The sequence below is a fragment of the Poecilia reticulata genome, chromosome 16, assembly GCF_904066995.2.
Source record: "Poecilia reticulata chromosome 16, P_reticulata-male-v2, whole genome shotgun sequence".
Classification (NCBI taxonomy): Eukaryota; Metazoa; Chordata; class Actinopteri; order Cyprinodontiformes; family Poeciliidae; genus Poecilia; species Poecilia reticulata.
The window spans coordinates 27,212,218-27,237,250 of record NC_088845.1 but is presented as its reverse complement, the minus strand read 5'-3'; the positions used below and the strand labels follow the sequence as shown (position 1 = coordinate 27,237,250).

Here is a 25,033-nt window from a genome sequence, read left to right as displayed (position 1 = left end):
AAGATTAGCAACAGTTAGGCTAGAATACCTGACCCACTGCTCACTTGTTCAATGTTTTCTTTAAGTTAAAACTTTTTCCTCACCTGTTAAATCTGAAGCCATTCTTATCTAATTCATAGGGTTGAATTAGCGCTAAATATTGCGTCCATTTTTCAGATTCTTTGCATGATTGTGGTATTTTCCTTCCACCCATAATGTTGACTCAATGGACAGCAATGGTGCATGTGTGGCGCACGATAAGTCACGTAATGTCCAGTCCAGTAATTTATATCCATAAATAGCAATGTTGTTGCCTCGCGCTCTGTCCTTCTCTCGCACTTCCTGCTACTTAGCAGTAGGTCAGGTTACATTTTGTTCCATTCATTGTTGTCGGAAAAAAGAGACTCATACGCTTAATGTATGATTTCTCATAACTATTTATTGAATTCATAGTCGCCAGCTGGGGTGGCAACAGGGGTGGCAAGGCTCTCATTTGGGGTGGCAGTTGCCACCCCAGTAGATCCACCCCTGGTTAGTAGTAATAAGTAAGTTTCTTTCTCTCAGTCTTAACCCTCTTCCACTGTTACTTTCACACACAACAACGTGACAAAGTAATCTGCAGAATACTAAAGACAGACTTTGATAGCCCGACATCTGTCAAAATACAACTATTTTGCGTTCGGCAATTAGCTGTTCTTGAGACTATAACAGGTAAGGGAAGCTGGAATCGAACCGACAACCTTCTGACTGCAATCCAGCAACACTAAAAACTGACAAACTTCTACAGCTTTCCAGGTTTGTGTACAAAACTGTGCAACATATTTTTTTAATTCATGACTTGTACGAAGTTTGATTTTAGCTTCACAACCATTGCTAAGCTACTAGCTCTTGCTAAACTAATTAAACAATTAAAGTACTAAATTCTTCCTCCAATACAAAAATTTTTTGCAAGCATGTTTTTTGACAGCTTAACATTCACTAAATTTATTTCTTGATTAGAAAAAAAAGCATATCAGCCTTACCTACTACCCATTACAAATTAGGATTAAGACACAATTTTTAGCTATATTCTAATCAGAAAGGATTAGCTAGCTAGGATTTATTTTAACAATTTTAATGACTGATTCTTCTTTTTTGCAGAAACAGCTGCAACCGTTTTTGTTAACGAAAACAAATGAGTTACAAAGAAAACACTGAGCCATAAATATGTATAGGCTTCAACTGTTTTCTTGTTTTTTATTTTTTTTAATTATAGCTCAAAGATCTTCTTTTCTCCATATATCAGCTGTGAATGATTCAGAAACACCAAAAAGGTAAATTTATTTTATTTTTACAGTGGAGGGTCACAATTACATTTCGACCTGCAAATTGCATGTCGCCTTTAATAGCTTGTCGCTTGATTTTGGGCCGCCTTTGTGGTTTTTACTAGGGAGTTAAGGGGGGGGGCTCTCTGGCTGTATCTGGTAGTGGCCATCTGTTTATTATTTAGCCACTGCCTTGCAAGTGCTGCCTGACTGCATTAGGGGAGCAAGAGGTGTGTGTGTGTGTATATGTGTGTGTGTGTGTGCGCGTGTGCAGGGGAACGGCACTACCTGGCCTTGGTAGGGTCTTTACCGGTCTCCGTGGGCCCATTAAAATCCTGTTAACTTTGATAATCCCTGGCAAGAACTTGGCCTCTGTGGACCGCTGAACAGAAGAAGAATACTTTCAAGTGCCACTGCTTAACAGGTCACAACATCTTGTTAAAGCTGTGTGCGGCGGTCGCCGAGGGTCTCCGAGAGAGGAAACAAAGGGCAGCATGTCAAAACACCAAATATGATGTGATGTAAATGTTCCAGCTGGGAAATCCTTCCTCGCTCTGGTTGGTCAGGTTCTATCGAGCTCCGTAATGTGTTCTCTCTACTTCGGTGTTACAGGGCTGCTTGCAAAAAAAAAATAAATAAATAAATTCACACCCCTCTTTTAAGTTTTCACATTTGGTTGGATTTCAACCACAACCTCCAGTGGGGTTTATTGAGGTTTCCAATCGATACGTGCTTTTCAAAGTAAAAAAGAAAAAAGATGACAAGATGAAAATCTGAAGCAAACTTCTTTGTAAATAAGGTTCAAGTGTGTGTAATTTAATCTGAGTGTGAATCCAGCTGGTCTGTGAAGGCTTCAGAGGTTTGCTAGAGAACAAACTGCATCATGAAGGAACATCAGGGAGAAAGTTGTAAAGGTAAAAGCAGGGTTAGGTTTTCAAACAATATCTCAAGCTTTGTATATTATTTTCAGAAAGCAGAAAAAAAACATTGCACAAGTGCAACTCTACCCAGGAATGAATGGTCTTCCACCTAAACCAGGGGTGTCCAAAGTGGGGTCCGTGGGCCACTTCCAGGTTATAGACTAAACAGTTTGGTCAATTTAGATCACATGTATTTGATCTAAATAAAATAACTTTTGTCTAATCAGCAGATTACTATAAAAAAGACAGAACAGAAAATATAAAAGGCATGGAAACTCAACAAGAGAAGTTATTTAAATGCATAAAACAGATTCATGTAGTTTATTGTTGTTCTTAGTTTTATTTATTCAACCGTCTGAAATGTTTATTTGTGTGTGTTGTGTCAGGGTGCGTTGCACCTCGGATTTCTGTAGGAACCTGGCGACGCTTTCACGGTTTGATCCTGCGCCTGGTCGTTCGGTGACTATTTAACCTTGTTGAACTAACTGAGATTAACCTAATTGTTCAATTTCACTAGCGACACCGAAGCCTGATCAGCCACGTCTGTTGAGTGAAATCACAAAATCACTTGAAGTTGTTTCACAACACAAAGTAGGGTGAAACAACTTGAAAAGCAACACATCATGGTTCAATCTAACTAAAAAAGGGAAAAAAATACATTCATTGACATCTTTCAGTCTGGAAAGGGTTACAGCGTCCAGCCTTCCAAAATTATAGTGCAGAGAGTCCATAAAACACTCACCTTAGTGTTTATAATTCAAGAATATGAAAGAAACTGGGTGAAAATCGCATCCGTGGAAGGATGCCACGGTGAACATTTGCCTAAAAGAAAAATGTTGATGGTCCCCAAGACTTCATGGAAAGTACTCGTCAGTGGACTGAAGAGACAAAAAGCACATAAAACAAAGAGACAATGAAAAGAGGCAACGTTTGTTTAAAGGACAGAGGAAACACACTACTGTTAATATTGATGATGACGAGGAAACAGAAAAGTTAGGCATCCAAATTCTGAGGAGCATAGACACAAAACATGTTGTAAGAGTTTAAAAAAGCAACAGGTGTAAAATGGTTCATTTATCATTCCAATAAAAAGTAAATTGGTAAGAATATTAAATCAAATGGTTTTTGTTGCATAATTTCATCGTCTCACAGTGAAATATTTCTCTTCTGTTAACCACTTTGGACCATCTTACTCACTGTATGATAAACATGGGTCCTCCTTCATCTTGGATTAGTCAAAGTTCCAATTTTTCATAAGATTGTCATCATTTCTTTGACTGTAAGGGCAAGCAAGTAGCTATTTCATTATTACACCTTGTGGGTTTAATAGTCTAAAACATATCGACACACATCTTTAAGTAAATGACAGGCTGCTGTGTTTCTCATTTTGAGTTGATACATACATAAATTATAAAACAGTAGGGAGTGGGGCTTATAATATGCAGTAATGTATTAACTATTTTTCACCCAACCTCAATCCAACGTTGGCATTTTCTGAACTTTTCCTGTATCCAGCAATTATTTTTTTCTTTCTTTTTTTTTTTTTTTAAATGCCAAGCATTCGCGTGTCCTCACCACGGATGCAAATAAAAACTGAACAACTGTTAAAAAGCTTGGCTACGTTTCGTCTAGATTCCGCGGCGATGACATCAGCTAATGCAGCTCATCCAAAAAGCCTCTAAATGACCACATTTCGCAGTGGGAGTAATTCAGGTTGGTTAAGCAGGGCACCCAGAGCAAACGTCTGTGCGGATGCTAACGCTGGCCCTAACAGGTGTTGTGAGGGGCTCCCAACATTAACACCAACACCTGGACCAAAGCCCCAGAGACCACATGCTGCTGGACACAATTAACCAGCCCTGTGGAGAAAAGACAGAGGAAAGAAAAGGAAAAAAAAAAAAATGCCACTTTTAAAAGACCCATAAAAGGATAGCTGTTTCTGCCCCACCACCACCACCTTCGTTCTGCCCTCCTGATAACATTTTATCACTTACTTCAAAGACTCTCTGAAGGATATTTCAAAGTGAGACGGGCGTTCTGAGACAGGACCAACTTTGCGACGGTAATTTCTCCTCTTTGTGTATGTAAAATCGAAATTCCTCGGCTCAAAGGGAAGCTGAGGACGCAACGAGCCAGAAACCACCAGCATGTGCGGAGAGATTCCTCGCCTCAATCTGGTGCCGATTACCGAGCAGAGCAGATGGAAGAGGGGGTGTGTGTGTGTAAGGGGTGAGGGGCTTGGTGGGGGCGTAATGAGCGTCGTAGTGGCACTGCCCTCGATCTGGAGAGTGAGAAAGTGAGCCTCAATGGCCTGCAGAACAGAACTATCAGCACCCTTTCATGATCATCTACTGTAAAGAAGGGCTGATAATGCAGGAGGCGAAACCGGGATGGTTCATCTTTCATTGAGGCAACTGCGAGAGTGTGCTTTAACCGCAGAGGGCCGTTTAACATTCCTTCATAAATTGGCATCTGAAAGTTTAAAGTAAAAAAAAAAAAAAGACAAAAAAAACAAACTGCTTTTATTTTCTGCAACACGTGTTCCCTCCTTTGATGCGGAGATTCCGATTGGTATCAAACCATTTAAAGCTCATTTAACATAAAACGGGAGATACGGCCTCGTAATCTGTCCAATGTGCGACTTGTTTAGGTCAAAAATAGGAGAGGACTCTGTTTTGTTGCCGTTAAATCTAATGTATGGGTTAATTAAAGAGGGCTCTGGGGTCAAGACAATAATGGCTTATGTCATTGACAACAATTCCCTCTTTTCAAATACATTGACACAAAGACATGATTAGTTGAACCTGACTAAGCAGTTGTCCCAAGGCTTTATCGGCAGGACCGGGGCCTCCGATTTCTCATCTCGAAGCCTCCATTGACGCGGGGTTTTTTTTTTTTGCTCTGTCACATCTCATACCTCCAAACGTACACATCAGGAGCTAGCATGTGTTCGCATCATCCGGGATGGAGTGACAGAAACAGAGTCACCGGTTTGCCCTTTGTTTTCACCACCTTATGCTTCTTTTTGCACGTTTATAGTATAAAGCTAATCCTCCCACTCTCCAAGTGAAAAATGGCCCATTGATTGGACTGCTTGGTCATTAAAAGGCATATCTGAGCACTGCGCCGTGACCATATGGGATCAAAGGTCGTCAAAGGGTTGTGTTCAATCCGAGGCCCGCTTCCTAAAAGAGCGCCGAGACTCCCTTTATGATCGCTTGTTACATTTAAGACTACCCCCGTTGGTCAGAAAGAGCAAGGCGCCTCCACAGGACCCGAGGTTTACAGGGAGTGAAAGGGAAAAGGTGGGAAGGCGACGACAGAATAGAGTAAGACAAGTGATGAGGGAAGGATGAGCAAAAGAAAAGAAGTAAGAGGACGAGAGAGAGAAGCCAATATGTGGTGGAAGATATCCTGAGTGTCACTGCAGCAACCCCCCCCTACCCCACCCCTCTGCCTCCCACCCATTCCTCCCCACTTCTTCTCCCAGAAAATTAAATATTGATCAATCTCACAGGCCTACTAACAATGAAGGAGATAAAGAAGAGTATTAAAGGAAATAAATAAATATACACTTGTATCACCTGTCCAAGCTGTGCGGAGAGTGGAGGTTGGTGGGGGGAGATTTCCAAGCCTGGGAAATGCAGGCCCATCCATCAGCCACACCCCGGACGTGGCAAAAGGTTCGCCCGTATAGGCTGTACGCAGGCCGGGGTGTCTGCTTCATCGTGTCTGCCTCTTGACAGTGAGCAAACAGCGCCTCATCGCCGATCGGCTTTATCGGGGGAAGTTTCTGAGATGGCCCAGCCTTTTAAATAATTTACAGGGAGCACATTTCTATAGCTTCTCTGATGAGGGATTCGTGCGCAGAAGTGCCCTTTTCTCTACCAAGCAGGAGCCTGAAACAGCAGGTTTTAATGAGAAACAAACACAGTTTGGAACGTGGGTTTACAGAACTGAATATCAGAAATGTAGCTACTAGTAGCTATTTGTGGTCCATTATTTGCTGATTCGCCTATTCGTGGATTTATGGAATGTATCTCCAAACTATTCACGGGAACTTTGCCCGTTCATGGATTTTTCGATAAAGCATACTTAAAATATTCAAAAGAAAATGCATTGCGGAAAGCTTAAATACCAATATGCAAAGCTACTTGACATGCTATCCTGGAGCGGCATTTCTATTCCATGGTCCTGATTACCTATAACCCCAAATGCAAAAATAAGAAAGACTGTAGCTTCAGCAGTGGAGCTAACACGTTTTCCACTCTGCATATTAAATTGCATTTATTGTTTTAACTATTAAAACAATAAATATTAAAACAAGTAGTTAAAGGCGTTTCAGAGGGTGCCTGAAGTATTTGTTAATTTCAGCTAGTCCCTAATGCCCTTGAATAATGGGAGTTCTCAGTATCCCAATTTTTTGCTATTCTTCTTTTGCAATAAGAGTCTTAAAATGAAACTATTAGCAGGCGCATTAAACATGTATGCAAGTAGCTAAATTAACATAACTAAATCAGTGGGTGAGCAGAACTGACCAGTTTTCAGCTCTGGGGTTGCAAGCTGTGCTACAAATTCAAAATTAAAAAATCCAACTGTTTTCCTGATCAGTAAATGCACCATAGCACGTGATGCATTTCACCCGGACGCAGTGACACGACTGGCAGTGCCGGCACCTCAAAGAATGACTTCTTATTTGATACTGAGAAGGTTTTAGAATTCAATTCATTGTCTATTTGCTGCTTCCTGTCAGTCGGTGACATTGCCGGACACAACATCAAACATTTGGTCAGGCAAAGCAGTGTTTGATTTTTTGAATACGTGATGCAGTTTTTCAGTACTGATGAGGTGCCTAAAAAATGAAGTCAGAGAAAGCACAGTTTTTCTTTTAAACTAGCTTCTACAACACACTCCTACGTGAATAAAGTCCATGTAGCATTCAAGGGTGCAGGAGAGAGAGCAAGTCTTAAAGCAGGAAACAGAAAGGCTGCACAGAGTACAGCAAAGACGCTCTGTATTATCTTGTTGCGTCTTCAACTTCTGGCAGGCATGAAACACTGAATATCCAAATGTTGGACACTTTTTAGAGATCCAGAGTAAAGATAAGAATCTACATTCTACGTTTAAGGTTAATGTTCACCATTCACTTAACTTCATTTGTGACACAAAGCGTCTTGGAGACACGTTTTCAAAATGTCGGTCTTTCTCCACAAAAAAAGCATTTTATCGAATATGATTTGCCTATATGATTTGAATAAATTATCTTTGGTATCAAGGTATCATTAAAATGTCTTTTTTGTGTATATAAATCATGTATGCAGTATTTTGCTGTACTTTTGTTAATGTGTAAGTTATTATAACACCATAGCACATTTAAAATTAAGTTTATTATTTATTCCCTTCACATAAAGCATTTAAGCTTTTTTATAATATATATTTTTAAAACTGTAATGTTTTACTCTGATTTAAACTCATCTGGTAGTTAAATTATTTGACTCATCTGAGAGATAAATAATAATAAAAAGAAATCTTTATCTTGCTTCAGACAAAAGCAATAATGCTTTCAGCCCAAATTGAAACCTGAAAGAGCTTTTTCCAACACAAGTCAAAAACTTGGACTAAACCAATTTAACAGGCTTTAGCCTTTACTATTGATTGTTGGTGTATTTAATAAGATAACCATCACCAATCATCATGGCCGTGCGGCTCTCCGGAAGAATTCAGAAACCCAGTTTGCAGCTGCGACTGTTCAGCAAAACAAAAAACCCGTTTGGCTTTTTCAATAATGACCCTGTTTGAATGTGTATCCCCGACCCACCTCATGCAGAGCCTTAAACAAATTATGACAGGAGATCGTCCTCACCAGTCGACCTCTGCTGACCTCTTATATTGCTGATATTTATTACAGCCCTTCCTCTGGATCATTCTGTGACTGCACTGTCTGATTTCCATGCGAGTGTGTGTGTGTGTGTGAGAGAGAAAGAGAGAGAGAGAAAGCAAAAGATGGTTAGTAAATTCTTAGGTCCAAGCAGCCAGGCAGCTGGTCATAAACGCCACTGCTTTAAGACGTCCACATAAAGAAAAGAAGTGCAACAGCCTCTCCATCCTTTCCCATTCTAATCCCCCACCCAACACACACACACACCATCCCTCCTCCCTCTCTGCTCCTGATCCTGAGAGATGTTATCGCTCCATTTAAGAAAGGAACAAACAAGATTATACTGTAAGTTATTCTCGATTATGGCCACAAATCTGGTGCCAGAAAGCGGGCAGCAGGAGGAGGGCGGAGGAGTGAAAGATGATAAAGTACACTGACTCGCTTTTCTTTGCCTCCTCTTATCTGCCACACAAACTGATTTATAGGATAAAGAAGGAGCAGCTTTTGTAGACGGTATATCTTTCAGAAAGCTAGTCCTGCGATGAGAGGAGCACAGGAGGAAAAAAGAAAAAAAAAGAAATGTGACAGAAACATATGTTTCCAACAGCTTGTTGGCTTTTTGCTGTTTTAATATGTGTGTGTGTGTTTGTGAGTGTGTGTTTCTGAGTATGACATAATCCCTCACACACAGGGGCAGTGATGTGGTGAGACATTTCTTACACCCCAACCTGACTGGAAGAAGAAAAAAAAACATTGAATAAAAATGTCACCACCTCAGATTGTAAACCGAAGTCTCTCCGTCACCCCGAGCCGCGGGGCGACGCGGCGCTTTACGGCCACGCGGCGCTTTACGTCCACGCCGCCTCGCCCCCCCGACTGTGGCTCGTCACGAAAACGACGGAGCGGAAAAATAAATACGACACCTAGAAGTCTATCCGTGTCATACAGTAGAGCGAAGAGCGGGGCTAAAGGGGGAGAGGGGATTTGGTTTGGCGGGCTTTTTTTTTTTTTTTTTTTCTTGCCTCCCGTCACCTCGGCAGCTACAACCATCAATTTAGCTCTGTGGTGGCCAGTCAGCGCCTCTCCGTCCCAGCTGTGTTTGACACTATTTATCTGCTCTACTGAAGCAGATCATTTTTGATTATTAACCTCCCACCCTCCTCCGTCTCCTCCACTCCACCACCACCAACACCAAAAAAGAAAAAAAAAAAAAAAAAGAAAATAAATTGGGGTGGAGGGGGAAATAAAGCTTTCCCTGAAAAGGTCGGGGCGCAAAATGACAACATCATATGTGGCAATCATGCACTTGACTGTTACAGCTGAAGAGCCACTCCATCAAATCCTGCTTTTCACAGCAAACACACACAGAGTGAGAGCCCTCGTCCCTCAGCGTATTTCCTCTCCAGTCTGCTCAGCCCTAAATACACCTTCTCCTGTCTTTTCATCTGTCTTTCACTTCCATCTTTGTCTTCGTCTTTGTCGTCCCCCCTACCCAGCCCTCCTCCTCCTCTTTTTCACTCCCCCTCTGTCTCACATCTCTCGGGCGCCTCTCTGAGTACATGTGCGCACCCTGCCCATTAAATTACAGTCCTCTCTAATAAAAGGTTGAACTTTCTTTACCCACTCATGTGGATGAAGAATCTGCCAGTTTCCCGCTGTTCCAAATTCCTGCCTTGAAATATTGAACACGCGCCCAGACGTGTGGGGTACAGCGCCTCGCAAAAGTAATCGCACCCCCCTGAACTTTTTCACGTGTGGTCACATCGCGACCACAAAGATCAGTGTGGATTTTATATAAGTTTAAAAAAAAAATTTTTAATGTATTTATACATTTGACTGTGAAGAAATTAAAGCATTTACCCATTCTCTTCAAGTTTTGCAACAGATTCTCATTTCGCTTCAGGATTTAACTGGACCATTCCGGCACATGTACACATATCTCTACGTGCTCAAAGATAATCTTCCAGACTTTCACATTAAAAGTACCTTCTGAAAATAACATTCACGCAGGTGTTGAATATAATTTTTAATGAGCCCACATTTCTGTATTCATTTCTTTAGTATTGGTCTGATGTAATATTCTAATTTGAAATGTTGGGTTTTTAACAGCCGCAAGTGGAAAATCAACATAATTAACAGAAAAAATGCTTTCAAACATCAATCTTTGTATCAAAACACGACATTTAAAATGAGAATTTTACATCAGATCAGTAATGATAATAACAATACAGAAACGTAAGTTTAATAAATGATCTACATAAGGTGTTTCATTTGGTAATAAAGTTCCTGAGCTACATTTGACATGCACTGATGACTTTGACGATGGCACTCGTCAAAATGTAATGTTTGTCACCGGTTTCTCAATTGTTGCCTGTATGTTGTTTTTATGACACCTTGCTCTTGTGTTTTTTATGATGTAAAAGCACGTTGAACTGCATGGGTGCTTCAATGTACTATACTGCATATTCTTGGACTGTATCGCGTTGATACGCCTCATAAAAGTCCAACAATAAACGACAAGGTTGGCTGTAACTAAGCAAAAAGTGGAAAACTTCATGAGATGTGAATACTTTGGAAACCCTTTATAGCCAGAGCAGTGAAAGCGTCGCTGAGCGTCACGTGTTCACACAGCTGAACCCACTCTGAACCTGCCGGTTTCAGCTTATTTCCTTACATCTCCACTCCGTACACACCGGTGCCATTACGCCCCGGCCTTCCAATAAATTAAACCCATTTGCTCTTCTGAATTATGTTATGCTTATTGATGCTCGTATAATTTAATTTCACGCAAACTCCATTAAAGATTATGCTCTCTGTCACAGCGCGGCGCTTCCAGGAGGAGGGAATCTAATCGGGTTATAATGGATCAGAGACATGCATTACAGTTAAGATACGCACACAAGCACGTGGGCCAACGCGCACCCTCGTGTGCGCGCCAGTTGTCATCTTAATAATGCAAACTCGAGCAAACAGATCAATGATCGCAGCAATGATGCTGTCAAACTGCACTAAGTGACAGGAAGCTTTCAGAGCTCGCTATCAAAAGGAAGCAATCTCTGGGGGGTTGCACTGTTCTCCGGCCCTGCTGGGAAATAAATATGTCACCTCTTTGGTACATCTTCATCAATATTTGCTCATGCACTCAGAGGCACTAAATTAAAGAAGCCTAGACATTAAACACCTGATTCAAAAATGTGCTTCGCATATTAAATCATTATAGTGCGCCACTTTCACGAGGCGCACCAACGTCTGAATTTAATCGCCGTTTAGGGTTTGAGTAATAATCAACCTGACCTGATTTTCAAAAGTGGCTCTTTGGACTCATCCAATAATACTCAATAGCTGCAGTTAGTAAAAAAAACATTCAGGCTTTTTTTTTTTTGGCAAATATGAAATGTGTTTAGTTGTAATTGTTCGACTTCAGCTGACTGTGGCTGAGCAAAAGCGCTATCACCTACCAACACCCTTTCTGTTCTAAAGTTTTCTCTACGGCTACTTCTTAAAGCTGCTTTTATAAAATCAAAGAATGTTTTTTTGCATACTAGTTAAAACTATTGCCATACAGAACATGGGACAGATAATCCTTGAAAAGATGGGCTGAACCGTTTGGTTCGGTTGTGGTCTGGGTTCACTCTGATGTGCCCTCTGGTCTTTGGTGGTCTGCAGACAGCTTCTATTTATTAAGACTAATATTGCTATTACTTCATTATTAGTTGGGGGTTTTTTGTTTCTTGTGGTTTTTTTTTGACTAGTAGTACTAAAGTTGTTTTAATTTGAGCAGTAATTTTAACATTATCTTCCTTTTTCCTTTATCATAACAACACTACAAATACCTACAGTAAGTACCACACTGGACTCTTTCCCTATTTCTCTTTTTCTTTTCTCTATTGTTTTTGCTGTACACCCATTTCTAACACTTGTATTAGTTATATATCACACACACAAAAAAAGATGCACCGCTCCTGACCAAAAACAACAAGAGTCAGGAGGAGGATCTTATCGCTGTCAGTCAATCTTGTGAACGTGTTGCTAAATGCGCTAATGGTAGAGAAACAACTTACCGCTACAGGAAAACCGATTATCGGTGGCCATGCTAACTAGCCTTAGCATTCACTATAGAGTGCCTTACCACAGAGCAAGAGGAAACCTGCCTCCTGGCTCTGATTGGTTGTTTCTCGTTAGCACTGGGAGAAGGCAGAGGAGCATGTTTTTTTTCACAGATTACGGGTTTCGTACCATACTATAATGACATAGTGACACAGTTTTAATGAATATGTAAAAAAATATTTTTATAAAAGTTACATGGCAGCTTTAACTTTGAGTATTCGTATCATTACATCCACACTGATCACAGGAAACAGTTCGATCTCAGCGACGTAAAATCATTAAAAATTTTCCACAGGTCAAACGTTTTGCATTAAAATACCAGCCATTTGATATTTTACTGGCATTCACGAATTCAACGTCGTGTTGCTCGTTTTTTGTTTAAAAAAGGGGGCTAATGCTGTTTTCTCTTTTATCTCAGAAGAAAGAAACTGAATCAACAGCTGCAGCTGTTCGGGCTCATCATATTCCGCGTTTCTTACTATCGCTGCTTAGTGTCCTTTTTTTTTTTTTGAGTCTGTTAAACAATGCGAAGCTGTCAATGAGATCATATATCCAAAGTCCTCCTTTTGTTTTTTTCCCCTGCAACCTAAAATGCGGGTTGTTCATCCCGTATCGGCGACCTGCCCACTGACTCATCATGCAACAGATAAAACATAATAATTACAGCAATTAGCGACCCCATTTGACAATTCTGACATCCTGGAGTTTCACATCAGCCGTTCCTGACTCACTGCCCCCAACCATAATCTTCCAAAACACGGTTTCCTTTTCCCTCTGTCACGACAGCAAATAAAGGCTTAGTCACAGAGAGAGAAAAAAACAGGAGAAAAATAATCATTTTGTATAGTTATACTTTTCAATTAATTTTTCCCTCTTCTTCCACTTTCCTCGTTCACTCAATAATAAATAAATATATCGTCATCTATATCAGCGAAGGGGAAAATAACGGCGTACAGTTAGACGGTAAAAACAGACTTTGTAGCCTGAGCTCCATTTTTCTCCTGCTTCCCCCTGCCTCAGAAAGTGACAGGCTTATAAAGAACACGTTTATCCCACAGTTCCCAATAAGCCATTTGTCAGGCCTGAGTTTGAGTTTATCAAGGGCCTGTAATAAGCGCCATGTAGCCCAGGTCCGCCGTGGCTTTGTCTTCATTTACCTGCCTGTACATGTGCTGTATTCAGGATTAATTTGCCGCTTTGATGTAAAAAAAAGAGCCGCGGGATTTTCAGTGGCATGCTCCCCAAGGTGGACGCCTTTAAAAGGAGCTTTTTCTTCATTCCAGCACTTAGGTTTATTACAGATCCCCAGACTTGTCCAATTTTGAAGAAATATGCCCCCAAAATAGCAGGATAATTGTTTTTACTTTTTCCTCCCCCCACTCCCTCCCCTCGAGGTGATTCCTGTACAGGAAAATCCAACATGGCAACCGGGCCAAACTTTTACAAGACCTGAGCCGTGGGGGTTGCGTAACGAAGAAAAAAAACTTGCTTTAGTTTTGAAATGCAGGAGGAATAGGAATTGTCTTGAGTGGGTTATGTCGGTGTGTCATCTCCACCATCCTTATTGCATGTTGCGTGTGTCTTCCCCTCCTCCTCCCCCCGTGGAAATGATATTTGTAATTATGGCCTTTCATTATGACTGCAATAACAGACGCTTGGATGACTAAACAAGCAGCAATCCAAACATCCACTTATCTGTGTACATCTCCCGCAAAAAAGTTTACAAAATTTGAAAACAAAAACAGGGGGAGTAATGTCCATAACCCAAATGTGATGACACATCAAACTGCTCACCAAACAAAGCTGCTCTGTCATATACTTCCTGTTGTTTTATTTGCCTAATCCAGTGTTTATACGAAGTGGACACAAAGACGGAGGGGGGGGGGGGGCTTGTAGCACTCGCTACGTGAAAAGGTCTACTAAATGTCTCCCATTTCTGCTTCCCTCTTCAGACATGTGTAACATTAAGGAACAAATCCATCCATCTTTTTCTTTTTCCTTTTTTTTCCAGAGATTCATCCGTCCTCATGCAGTCTTCCACCAAACATTCCCACTTGCCAAACTAATTTTTCGTTTCCTCTTCACGACGGTGCTGAAAGTTGTGCAAGCCGATTTCTTCCACTGAAAATATTCTGCAACAGCCTTGGTAAGTTTTCTATGTACAGAGGAAGAGTATGGTTATATTTTTATAAAGATCGCACGACTCGATGCTGATGACATTTATTGCTCACCTGTCAGGTTCATGAGTGAGAGTAATGAGCGACAAATAATTATGTTCCTTGTTTCTAACTTACAAGCACTGTGATGGGATTTCATGTCGAGATCTCGTGAGACAAAAAGGTTAGGGGTTTTCAGATTGAACTACAGTTTGTCTCACAAGCTAAATTTGTCAGGCGAGACAATCTTGCATGATTATTATTTTCAGCCTGAGATATGAAAGCAGGAACTTTAAGCTACAAACCCCGAAGAAAAACCCCAAAGTAGCTCTTACGTTAACCCTCGTGCTGACAGATGGTGCGTTCAAATGTCTGAGAAGTTGGGAGTTTAAAACTAGAAATGATTAGAGTCGATGAGAGCGTAGACTTACTACTTGAAATTATCACCTAAAATTGAGTAATTTTTGAAATCGTGTCTTTGTTTTCATAAACTGAGGGGGTTTTCACACCTCATAGACCAGTACACTCGGTTTGACTGGGGACCAAAATTCCTTTTTTCATCTGGTGCCGTTCGCTTTCACACAGAATTGCCTGAAAATGGAAATACCTTCCTTTTGTTCAACATGATCTTGAATATACTATAAAGGAGATAAGTCTGTAAAAAATATAGAACATCAGTGCAAAACATATTGAACCCTGCTAACTCTTGTCTTGGGGAAACACAGCAAGCAGGTGGAAACAGAATTTTTCCATCGATGTAGGCAACTTCAACTTCAGAAAATATGTCCATCATGTAAATCAAGACCTTTGAGAGAGAAACCGTTCAGTTGCAATTGCCTTAAAAAAACAATATCTTTAGCTAAATCAGCATAGAACCCACACTTAATGCAATTCTTGCCTGCTTAAATTGTTGCTCAAAGACAAATTAAGAAAAATAGATTGTAGATGCCTCATGGTATTCGTTGGCTTTGCTAAAAATTAGCATGTATGTAAACAAAAACAATGACTACAGTTTCAGTTTAACTTTATTGTATTTCTTATTTCAGACCACTGCTTATTAAAAAAGATCATTTGCTGCTACTTACATGCTACGTTGAATTTTGCTCATGTCACACATGACGAGCAGACACTTCGGCACAGGCATTTACTCTCAATCCCATTTAAAACTGTCAAGATTGTAAATATTTCCAATCTTAACATTACAATTAAAAAAATAAAAAATCCTAGAGATTCTACAGTCTAACCGTGATAATCAAGATGCAGAGAGAGAGAGAAATCAGCGAATCTGAACCGAGGCGAGACCATTGCGCCGCTTCATTTTTACTCAGCTCTCAGGTGGAACACTCTGCATGAATCTCCTAGCAGGTCATCAATAACTGGCGCATATCTGCATCTAAGCACCATTAGCTCATCTGCCACAGCGGGTCAGTGTCAATACGCCTGGCATGCTCTCACTTAACAGATGTTGCGTGTTGTCCAACGCACCCACGTGCCTTGCTTTATCCTTAATGCACCAGTGGACACAGATGCGCGTCGCTATGGCAACCCTATTCATCCGCAAATCTCACCGGAAATGCACTGAACCCCCCCCCCAACACACCCACCCACTCCACCCGCTACCAACGCCACTGCCGCTACCATCCCAATCAAACCTAATTATACCATATTGCTTTTCTTGTTCGACAATAAGGAAGAGGTTGCTGGGGGTGGATGAGACGGAGAGATTTAATGTAATTATTGAGACGTTTCTTTCTCTGCTCGGCCCGGCAAAGAGTGAGATTCACCGTGATGGACGCCGCTTGTCAAAATGCCTATTGATGAAGCGCAAAACCCAATTTGCAGTCATAAGGCAACTACCTTCCAATTATGTTAGTGCCAGAGCATTCCTCAAGCCCAGCAACTCCAATCCTTCTCTCTTTTCTGAGTGGCTAGACCATTGCCCTTGGCAGACAGGTACCAAATGGGCTGCTCTCTGCATGCTACCTTTAATGTTTTATTGATTTGCTTAGCATATGCCCTGATTCCGCTCACATACTCCAACACTATTGCCCTTTGTACTCACAGCCTGACCTGCCTCACATGAAAATGACGTTATTGAAATATTGTTAAATGTGTCACCCGCTCACAAGCCACCCCCCACTTTTTGAAGAATATCTCACCAATTGATAGATCGTCCAGGGGACAGCAGATTAGTAATATTAGAGCCCCTTCGACTTAATGACTTTTATTACTACAATCCCATTGTACCCTCTACCAAATCAATCATATGAACTTAGTAACACACCAAAGAAGATTACAATATAGTTTCCTTTTATTTTTTTTTCTTTCTTAGCTGCAAAGAGTTAATCCGTCGGCCATGGTGATGGAGGAATGGAGCAAACATTTGAAAAGAGAGTTGTGGAGTTAATGAGCAAAGAAAATGTCACCCCCACAACAAAATAAGATGCAACGACATTGAGTCTTCAATTTTCTCATCCCACTTAATAAGAGTGCTCACAATCATCATTCACTTGACTACAGGGGATCCAATTACCTCAGTCTGAAGATGGCATCAGTGAGCAACACAGTCAGACAAATATTTCCTATAAAAAAAACACAAACATATTTAGCAAAGAATCTCAATTTTTTTTTTGATTTGTAAATGAATATGCAACAAGGATGAACTCTTACTCAAGTGGTGCCGGCAAACACTTGAAAATCTATTTTAATGTGGATGCGTTTGTTTGCGTGCGTGCGTGTGTGTGTGTGTGTGTGTGTTGTCGCCTTGTGGTGCAGATGTTGATGATGAATATGTGTCTGCTGTGCCCCCCCCTCCAAACACACTCCCCAAGCAGAGGAAGGGCCCCTCCAACAGAATACACAACAGGGGTAGAGACGGCTTATTCCCAGACAATGTCAATAGCTCAAGGGTAAAATCATTTGTCACCACGGCGAAATCCCTCTAAATGTATACATTTATTATTGTCGCGCTTTAATTGATCGTAGGGAGCCAAGAGAAATACCAAGGGTCCGTAATACTCACCTATCTCATTTACAAATCACACTTTGCAAAGCTTCAAGGACACGCGAGGCTCCTCTAAGACAAAAGAGCGAAGGGATATGTGTTTCGATATCGTAAAGTTACACATTAATCAGGCTGTTCTTTTTCAAAGAAACAGAGGCCCTACGGAGCACACAGGAAAATAATATGTTAGAAGATGAAACAGTGGCTTTCTGCTAATACAGTACTCTATGACACTTTGCAGGATATACCCGATACCAGCAAATCGTGTGTACTGCAAAGTGTTCTTGTCAATAAAGTAGAGAAGCAGAGTGGAACTATACCAGTTCAGGAAGTAAATATTCCCCGAAACAAGGCTGTGAAGGAAACATATTCTGCTTTGATGTTTTTGTGTAACACTGCAAATTTGTCACGTCTGTCGATAAATTATGTTTTTTTGGCCAGGTAACATGATATGAATCAGTAACAGGAGTTTGTTTGTCCGTGTGTGTTTTATAGATGTGAAGACGGCTTATGGTTCCTGAATCGTGATGACAAGGACTATTTCAATTGGCAGGTTGTTTCACTTGTGGGGAAAAATGTCTTGATACAAGTGAAATAATCTACCAATGGAACAAGTTATTTTTAATTAAAATTAAGGAATTATTATTGACTTTAAACATGATTCTATAACTTGATGAAGTTACTGGTGAGTTAGTTTTGTCTTTACTTGGACTTTAAGCGAGACAAAAATACTTGATTTGATTTTGTATTTTTGCAGTGCATGCAATATTTTATTACAATTTTGTCTGTACTACTTCAACTTCTTTAGACAATAAAAGCCCAAAATGAAGGCCTTTTATAAACCCAACCCTCAGATACCTTTTCTTTTATCAAAAATAAAAAGGTAGCACTCATGCAATGAGTGGAATGCATCAAGTGAAGATGTTCCGGCACAATTGAACATCAGTAGTACCCTCTAACTTTGAGAAAAAAAAGAAAAAAAAAAATGTATTTAGGCTGCACGTGTCCATAAGGTGCAGATGTCCACATTGTAACATGAGATATTACACAAACAGACGTTTTTAACTTTTAATGACCTAGTTACCAATAAGGACTTGTGTCTCTCAAGCTAAACTTGGGTCAGCTCTGAACAAAAGTAGTTATTTTGTCTCAGAGCTTGAGCTCCAGTGCATGTTGGACTCCATCTCAGCTGCCTCTTGTCACTAATCCTGATTGTGATGTTCATAGAGGGGATCTTAGCACAAAGTCATTGAGATAAGGGTCTCTGGTGTATTGAGATCTCAGGGTCTCAACTTTGCTTTTTGCAGATGATGTGATGTTCACCATGCACTCCGGTGACTCAGAAGGTAGGAGTTTGTGTACAACCCACAAGTCACTGCATCTGTCCACCGCAATACGGATGCTGCTGCCGCCTGTCATAGTGAAGAAAGAACTGAGCCAAAGAGCAAAGATCCCGATTTTCCAACCCGATGTTGTACGTCCTGAGATGTAGCTCATAACCAAGAGAACAAGAACCTGCACACAAGCTGCTCAGATGAGCAGAGTTTCAGGGCGCAGTAAGAGAAACAGGGTGGTGATGTTGGATTGGGGCCACTGCTCGTTTAAATCAGAAGGAGTTAGTTGAAGTGGTTCCAGCATCTGATCAGTCAACTTTGGGGCAAAAAAGCCATAAAAAACTTATGAACTTCTCTGGTAAGCACTTCCTTTTAACTGCGGACACAATTGCATAATTATAGTTGTGCAGAGTAAAGAAAATGCTGATAACATGATGATTACATAACTTCTTTTAAGCACTGAACTGTTATTCTCTACTGTAGCGGAAAAAGTAAAGCCTTTGTTCAATCAATTACAACGATGTTTCTCAAACTTAATTTTTTTTAAGTAAATAACTTAGTGATCTCATGCTGTTGCCTGGAGTTGCATTGTGCCATCCATACTTTTTCATGTCTTATTTTATGCTTGCTCTCACTGTTCGTGTACCGCCAACGTTGAACTGTAAACTTCCCGAGCCGTCGTACTTATTCCAGTCACGGTTTACTCTTCCTCCTGCATTTTAAGAAATGATTGTCCCATCAAAGCACTGCAGTAATTATCTCCTGCATTCTTTTGGCAATGTCTCTGTAAAAACAATAATGCGTCTGACATGTTATGTGCGCGCCAACATCTGTTCACGAGCCATTCGCGAAGCACCCGACACCCCCTTTATGATATTCCTCGGTTCTGTTCTATCATTTGTAATTGATTCTTTATGAGTCATTTTAAATCTAATGGCTTGTGAGCGTCGCGCTGAGGAGGGGACCTGTGGGAGAGAAGGTACGCCGACCATCGCAGGCGTCAAAGATGAGAGAAGCGCACACGTCGAGCCCAAAGGGATGCGCGCACAACGGAGTGATCGGAGATCTCCGCATAAAAGACTGCAATCACGCAGCTCTCGTCCATGATTAGATTCTAAAGTGCCAATTATGTCGTGTCAAAAAACTAAAACGGGACGTTGACACTCTACAATAAAGCAAATAATTTCCAGTTGGGGGAACAGAAAATGTTAATATGAGGGGTGGAAGATGGGGTGAGGAGGATCTCAGATTAAGGAAGTGGCTAATAAGGTTTAATGGTGCGTGTCAGGAAGCCACAGTATGCAGGGGAAACACAGCTGGCTTCATTTTGTAAACTATTTGATATACGCATCTATTCCGCTCACAATTATCAACTGCTCCCTAAGCCATTGGGGACAGTTTAGGGACACCAATCAGCAGCATTTTTCTCCGGGGTGTTCAATTGTTATGAAAAAGCTTTGATGAAATTCAAGTTTAATTGTGTCTCGCTAATATGTTGTGCTAATATGTGCTTCTCTTTGGAGCCCAACAGAAAATGTGAGGCGTTATGAGAAAGTAAAGAAAGAAAAAGTGGATGGAAGATGGATCAAAACGTTGACATTTCTAAAGAATGCCCTTTAGCAGCTGTGGTTGGCAGAATTTTAAAAAATACGGTAAAAGCACAAAATCTTACCAAGTAATTGTGGTCTAGTTTCTAGTGCAAATATCTCATTGCACTTAAAATAAGATAAACTAACTTAAAAGTAGCTTTTCATCAAGATATAGAGGCTTGCTTTAAGTAAACAATTCCTTAATAGTGTTGAGAAAGTATTAGATCTATTGGCAGATAAATCTACTTCTAACATGGGAAAAATGTCTTGTCATAAGCTAAATAATCTGCCAATGGAACTCGTACTTTTTCATCAACAGTAAGGAATTATTTACTTTAAACAAGCCTCTATATCTTGTTATAGCTTACTTGTAAGTTAGTTTTGGCTTATTTCAAACTAGCTAATGTATTTGCAATAGAAACTAGGTCAAAACTAGACACAAATGCTTAGTAACACTTAGTGTTTCTGCAGTGAACACCATCTATGTCTGTAATCAGGGTCCAGGGTGGACAGAGCCTGGTCTTTGAAGACAGTGAGCGAGAGGTTTGAGAACCACTAAACAACTGGAGCACGAACGAGACGGACAGGCGTACAGATACGCTTAGGATCAATTTAAAATCTAGGTGTTTTTGGAAAGTGCACAGAGAACATGCAACCTCCACAAAACAAACCTGATCTTAACCTGTCTGATGAAAAGTGATTAATATTTCCCTGCCCGGTGGTTGTGAGTCAAAGCATAAAACTTGCTAATGACCCTAATCATACTGTAAAGTTGGTCACAAAGGGGCTTCAAGACAACAAGTCGTCACAAAGCCCCCATCTCAGCCTCATTCCAAATTTATGGGCAGAACTGGAAAGGTGTGTGTGCTTTCAGCCTGACACTTTTGTATCCGTGCTTGAGCATCAGAGTTATGAAAGAATTAAAGACACATCAACCGTTTTAAATTGTGTGTAAGGAAGCATTTTAGGTAGCGGTATAACATCTTTTTTGTTTGTTTGTTTGTTTACCATTACACCCCAGATTTTATGTACTCGGCAGAAAACCAATCAGTGACAAAGTGACAGAGAAAACTCAAGCATTTTATAATCAGGAATGCAACAAATGGCTAACCGTTAACTGCTGGAAGTGCAAAACTTGGCATATGCCTAATTGCTTCCTATTTCTGCTCAAATAAAAGAGATTCCCCCCTTTCTTTGTCTTGTTCTAAAAGAGAAAAGAAGGCTTAAAATCTAGGATACCTAAAACGGTCATTTGTACTCAGAAGCGAGATTCTTTGAAAAAAATGTTTGAGACCTAAAAAGCTAGCATGATTTATGTTTTTAGCATTTCAACCACCTTAGAAAGAGACGAGCGAGAAAACTGCATGTAATCCTCAGGGATTATAAACTGTGAAATAAATGTAAAAGTAGGAATTTGCTTAATTGTGACTTTTGCCAGCCTAAAACATATAAAAAAATATAACTGTTCACTGTTGTATTTATGTTTTCCATGAAACATGAATATCCACAGTTATTAAATTAAATAAACATAGACTTCCCAGCTTTACGTTGCGTTTTATTTGTATTTTTTTACAGCAGTGACTTTAATTTGCTGACGACTGTCAAATAACTGTCCGTCACTAGCAGATATAGTGACTCAGTTACAGGAAGATAAACCTCCTAACTGAGGCAAAGCTATATTCTTTGGCTGGGAGGATTTACTGCAAAACGGATACAGCCATCATTAAATTATTATGATTACAACCTTTGACTCCGGAGGTTTTCTTTCTCTCCCCCTCGCGCCCCCGCAGCCCCGTCTTCTTAACCCACCACAGCGTGTGAAACGAGTATCATAAACTTCAAAAATTGGATCTTGTATAACAAGGCTCTTGGCTTTGATGGGCCTAATTTAAACTATTATGTTCTTGCGGTTTCCAGATCCCATTATAAATATTTGAAGGGAAGTATTTATCACTGAGATACTGCGTATCAGCAGAGATGGATTTCCTGTGCAAGTAAAGGTCAGTGATTTAGACACATAAACATGTTTATGGGAATTCCTCAGCGCCTCGACTTGAAAATTACGGCAGTAATGACAAACAGGGGATGTAGGAGAGTGTCATTAATATTAGAGGGATACGCCGAATGTCTCAGAAATGAAATCCTGAGAAGTTAATATTACCGTCATCGACGGTTTCCTCACCTGCAGTGTGAAGATGTCATACTGCTGTGAGTTTGAAGAAAGTGCTAAATTAAGGATAAATTCATAGCACAATCTAAAAGGTATTTTACAAACAAAAAACATCAATTTAGTTTAATCGTACACACAAATTCCGAGTCAATTACAAACGTATCACATTGATATTAGTTATCAAAACAATTTAGATGAGTTCAGTTTAAATGGGTAAAAAAAAAAAAAAAAAAAAATTCCAATCTAAGGAAACCGAGCAAATTGCATCGAGTCACTGACTTCGATTGCCATTGTACAAGTGACAGCTCGGCTCTGTCTGCTCTGCAGTGATGTCAACTCTTCAGTGAGTAAAGCAGTTACAGCCAGTCCTAAAAGTTTCTAGAATTTGCTGCATGTAATTGTAATGGAAGCTGTACGAGATACAACAGTGAGCTAAAAACACTAAATACGCATCGATCTACTAGCTCAAGTTTCTTCTGTCAATCCTTGTTTTGTTTTTTCCCATGAATCCAACCTACCAACTTCACCTAAGACCTAACACTTTTTAAAAAATTCCTTTAATTATTCATAAGGTTTTAGTTTAACTTTATATGTTTGTCTTAGGTTTCAATCCTAGAGTTCATTTAGAAACCTGCAACACTCCATATTTATAAACTACATAAAAAAAACAAGGTAGTCAAATTATGGTCTGTCAAATCATCCACAACTCATGAAACATCGTAGGACTGAAGATGTTGCATTTAATTAAATGGATAAATTAAAACTGTTTTGAAAACCAGTGATCTAAAATAGTTATTTGGTTTTTTGTTTGTTTGTTTGTTTTGCACTTGAACATGTCATGTGAAAATGAAATGATTGGAAATTAAATAGTGGTAAAAGATCAAGCTCGTCAGTCACATATTTTGTGCTAATTTTAGCATTTTAAACAAACTCGTAACGTAAATGTCAGTGGTATATTATGCCATGTGAGACAAATGATAACAGCCAACGGGATTTTGTTTAGCTAAATGGCATCCTTGTTTATATCCTACGTTAAGATTATAAAGTATTTGCGCCAACGATCTATGAGTCCAGATGAGCTGCGACTTGCCGTGCCGCTTTAGCTTAGCAATGAAAAGACTAAGCTTTTGAATTTTTGCATCAGTTGTGCGATAGCATCAAACATACTATGCCTCAGAGTACATATCAATTGTTAATTTTTATGGTCTGTCAAATCAACTGAGAACCTGGATTTACACAGAGTAGCTAGCAAGCTATGTAGCTATAGGCTAGCAGTGAGGCTGCTGAGGTTGTTAGCTTTCACCACTTCCAGGAAGCAGTTACCTTCCTTACAAGTTTACAACGATATGACATGTTTTTACAACAGGAAAGGAAGCTGTTCTATTAATTAACTATTGATACATTATCTTGTTGACCTATTTTGTATATGTCTGGACTTCTGGACTTAAAAATGCCAAACAACTCGATAAAGAAGGCTGGTTTGTATGGAGACTATTGTGGAAACTCTGGATATTATTGAGCAACGATAGATTCTTCATAAAGTCAAGAAACTTATGGACAACCCGGAGCATCGACTTTATAAACAACAGCCTTTTAGTTGGAACTATTGTAACTGAATTAAGTGTGATTCGGTGGGCCTCTAAAACTGAAAAACAAGTTTCAGCTCAGCCTATGGATGCTGCCTCCACCTACTGACTAGCCAACCCCTCTCTCTCTCATACACCACTTCTACGGAGGCTTAAAGAAACGTTGCAAAATGCTGCAGCAAGCCACCAACAGCAGCATGTGTTTATCGTATTGCACAGTGTGCAGGTGACAGTAATTGTCAGCAGATGACAGTGGCAGCCCCCAATGTGGACCAGATGGTGATACAAGGGTCACGCATGTAAAAACCACAGGGGGAGCGGAGACACGCCGGAGGGCAGAAACTCGAAGATAAAGGCCGAAAAGAGGCGACAATAAAGACACATTTGGGGGGACTCTTTGGAGAGGGTGCGTGCTCCCTGTCAGGCAGGGCGCCGCCGCAAAATAGAGGCATCATTTTGAACCTGATAGGAGCCACGGGAGGAGAAAGAACAGGTGACGCTCGGCTTGGCATCATGCTAATCAGAGCATCACCTGTAGTTAGCCGAACTCGCTCAATGCACTTGCAAAGTTTGGTGTTGTGCGACTGCCAGCTTCCTGTTGAGGACATGTGCCCTGCATGCCACGTTAGCTCTCAAAAGCCCGTGCTCAGCCCTCTGTAAACGCTCGCATATACAAACACATATGCGACCAGCTATACGGCGACAGGCATGGCCACTCAGGCAGACATGTGATCAAAAGCGCACAAAGTGGCAGTCACAGTTTGAAGTTAATTGGGGGTGTAGGGAACATTAACGGCTATTAATATGGTACTTTAGTGACAGATAACAGGATGTGGGTTTCCCTTTTGCCCTCTTCAGAGTTTGCAGCACTCGCTCTCTGGTCTTCTTCTACAAACAGTTGATGTTGAATTTCCATAAATATAAACTAAACTGTTTTTGTCTGCACTCTGTAAGGTTTATCTAATAGCTAGGGGCTGAAAATGTGCAAATAATAAATGTGGGTCAC

General features: G+C 40.4%; 2 long non-coding RNA genes across 8 annotated transcripts in view; one reads left to right on the top strand and one right to left on the bottom strand.

The window, feature by feature from the left end:
- Positions 1–25,033, top strand: part of LOC145547580 (uncharacterized) — a 90,845-nt gene that overhangs the window by 19,655 nt on the left and 46,157 nt on the right. For all 6 annotated transcript variants that reach the window (XR_014083863.1, XR_014083860.1, XR_014083861.1 and 3 more), the window contains exon 4: positions 14,200–14,334. This is a non-coding gene — a long non-coding RNA (uncharacterized LOC145547580). The remainder of the gene's footprint in view (positions 1–14,199; positions 14,335–25,033) is intronic.
- The window catches only part of LOC103478267 (uncharacterized), a 66,845-nt gene continuing 43,012 nt past the window's right edge, over positions 1,201–25,033 (bottom strand). For both annotated transcript variants that reach the window (XR_535767.3, XR_001777392.2), the window contains exon 4: positions 1,201–3,081. This is a non-coding gene — a long non-coding RNA (uncharacterized LOC103478267). The remainder of the gene's footprint in view (positions 3,082–25,033) is intronic.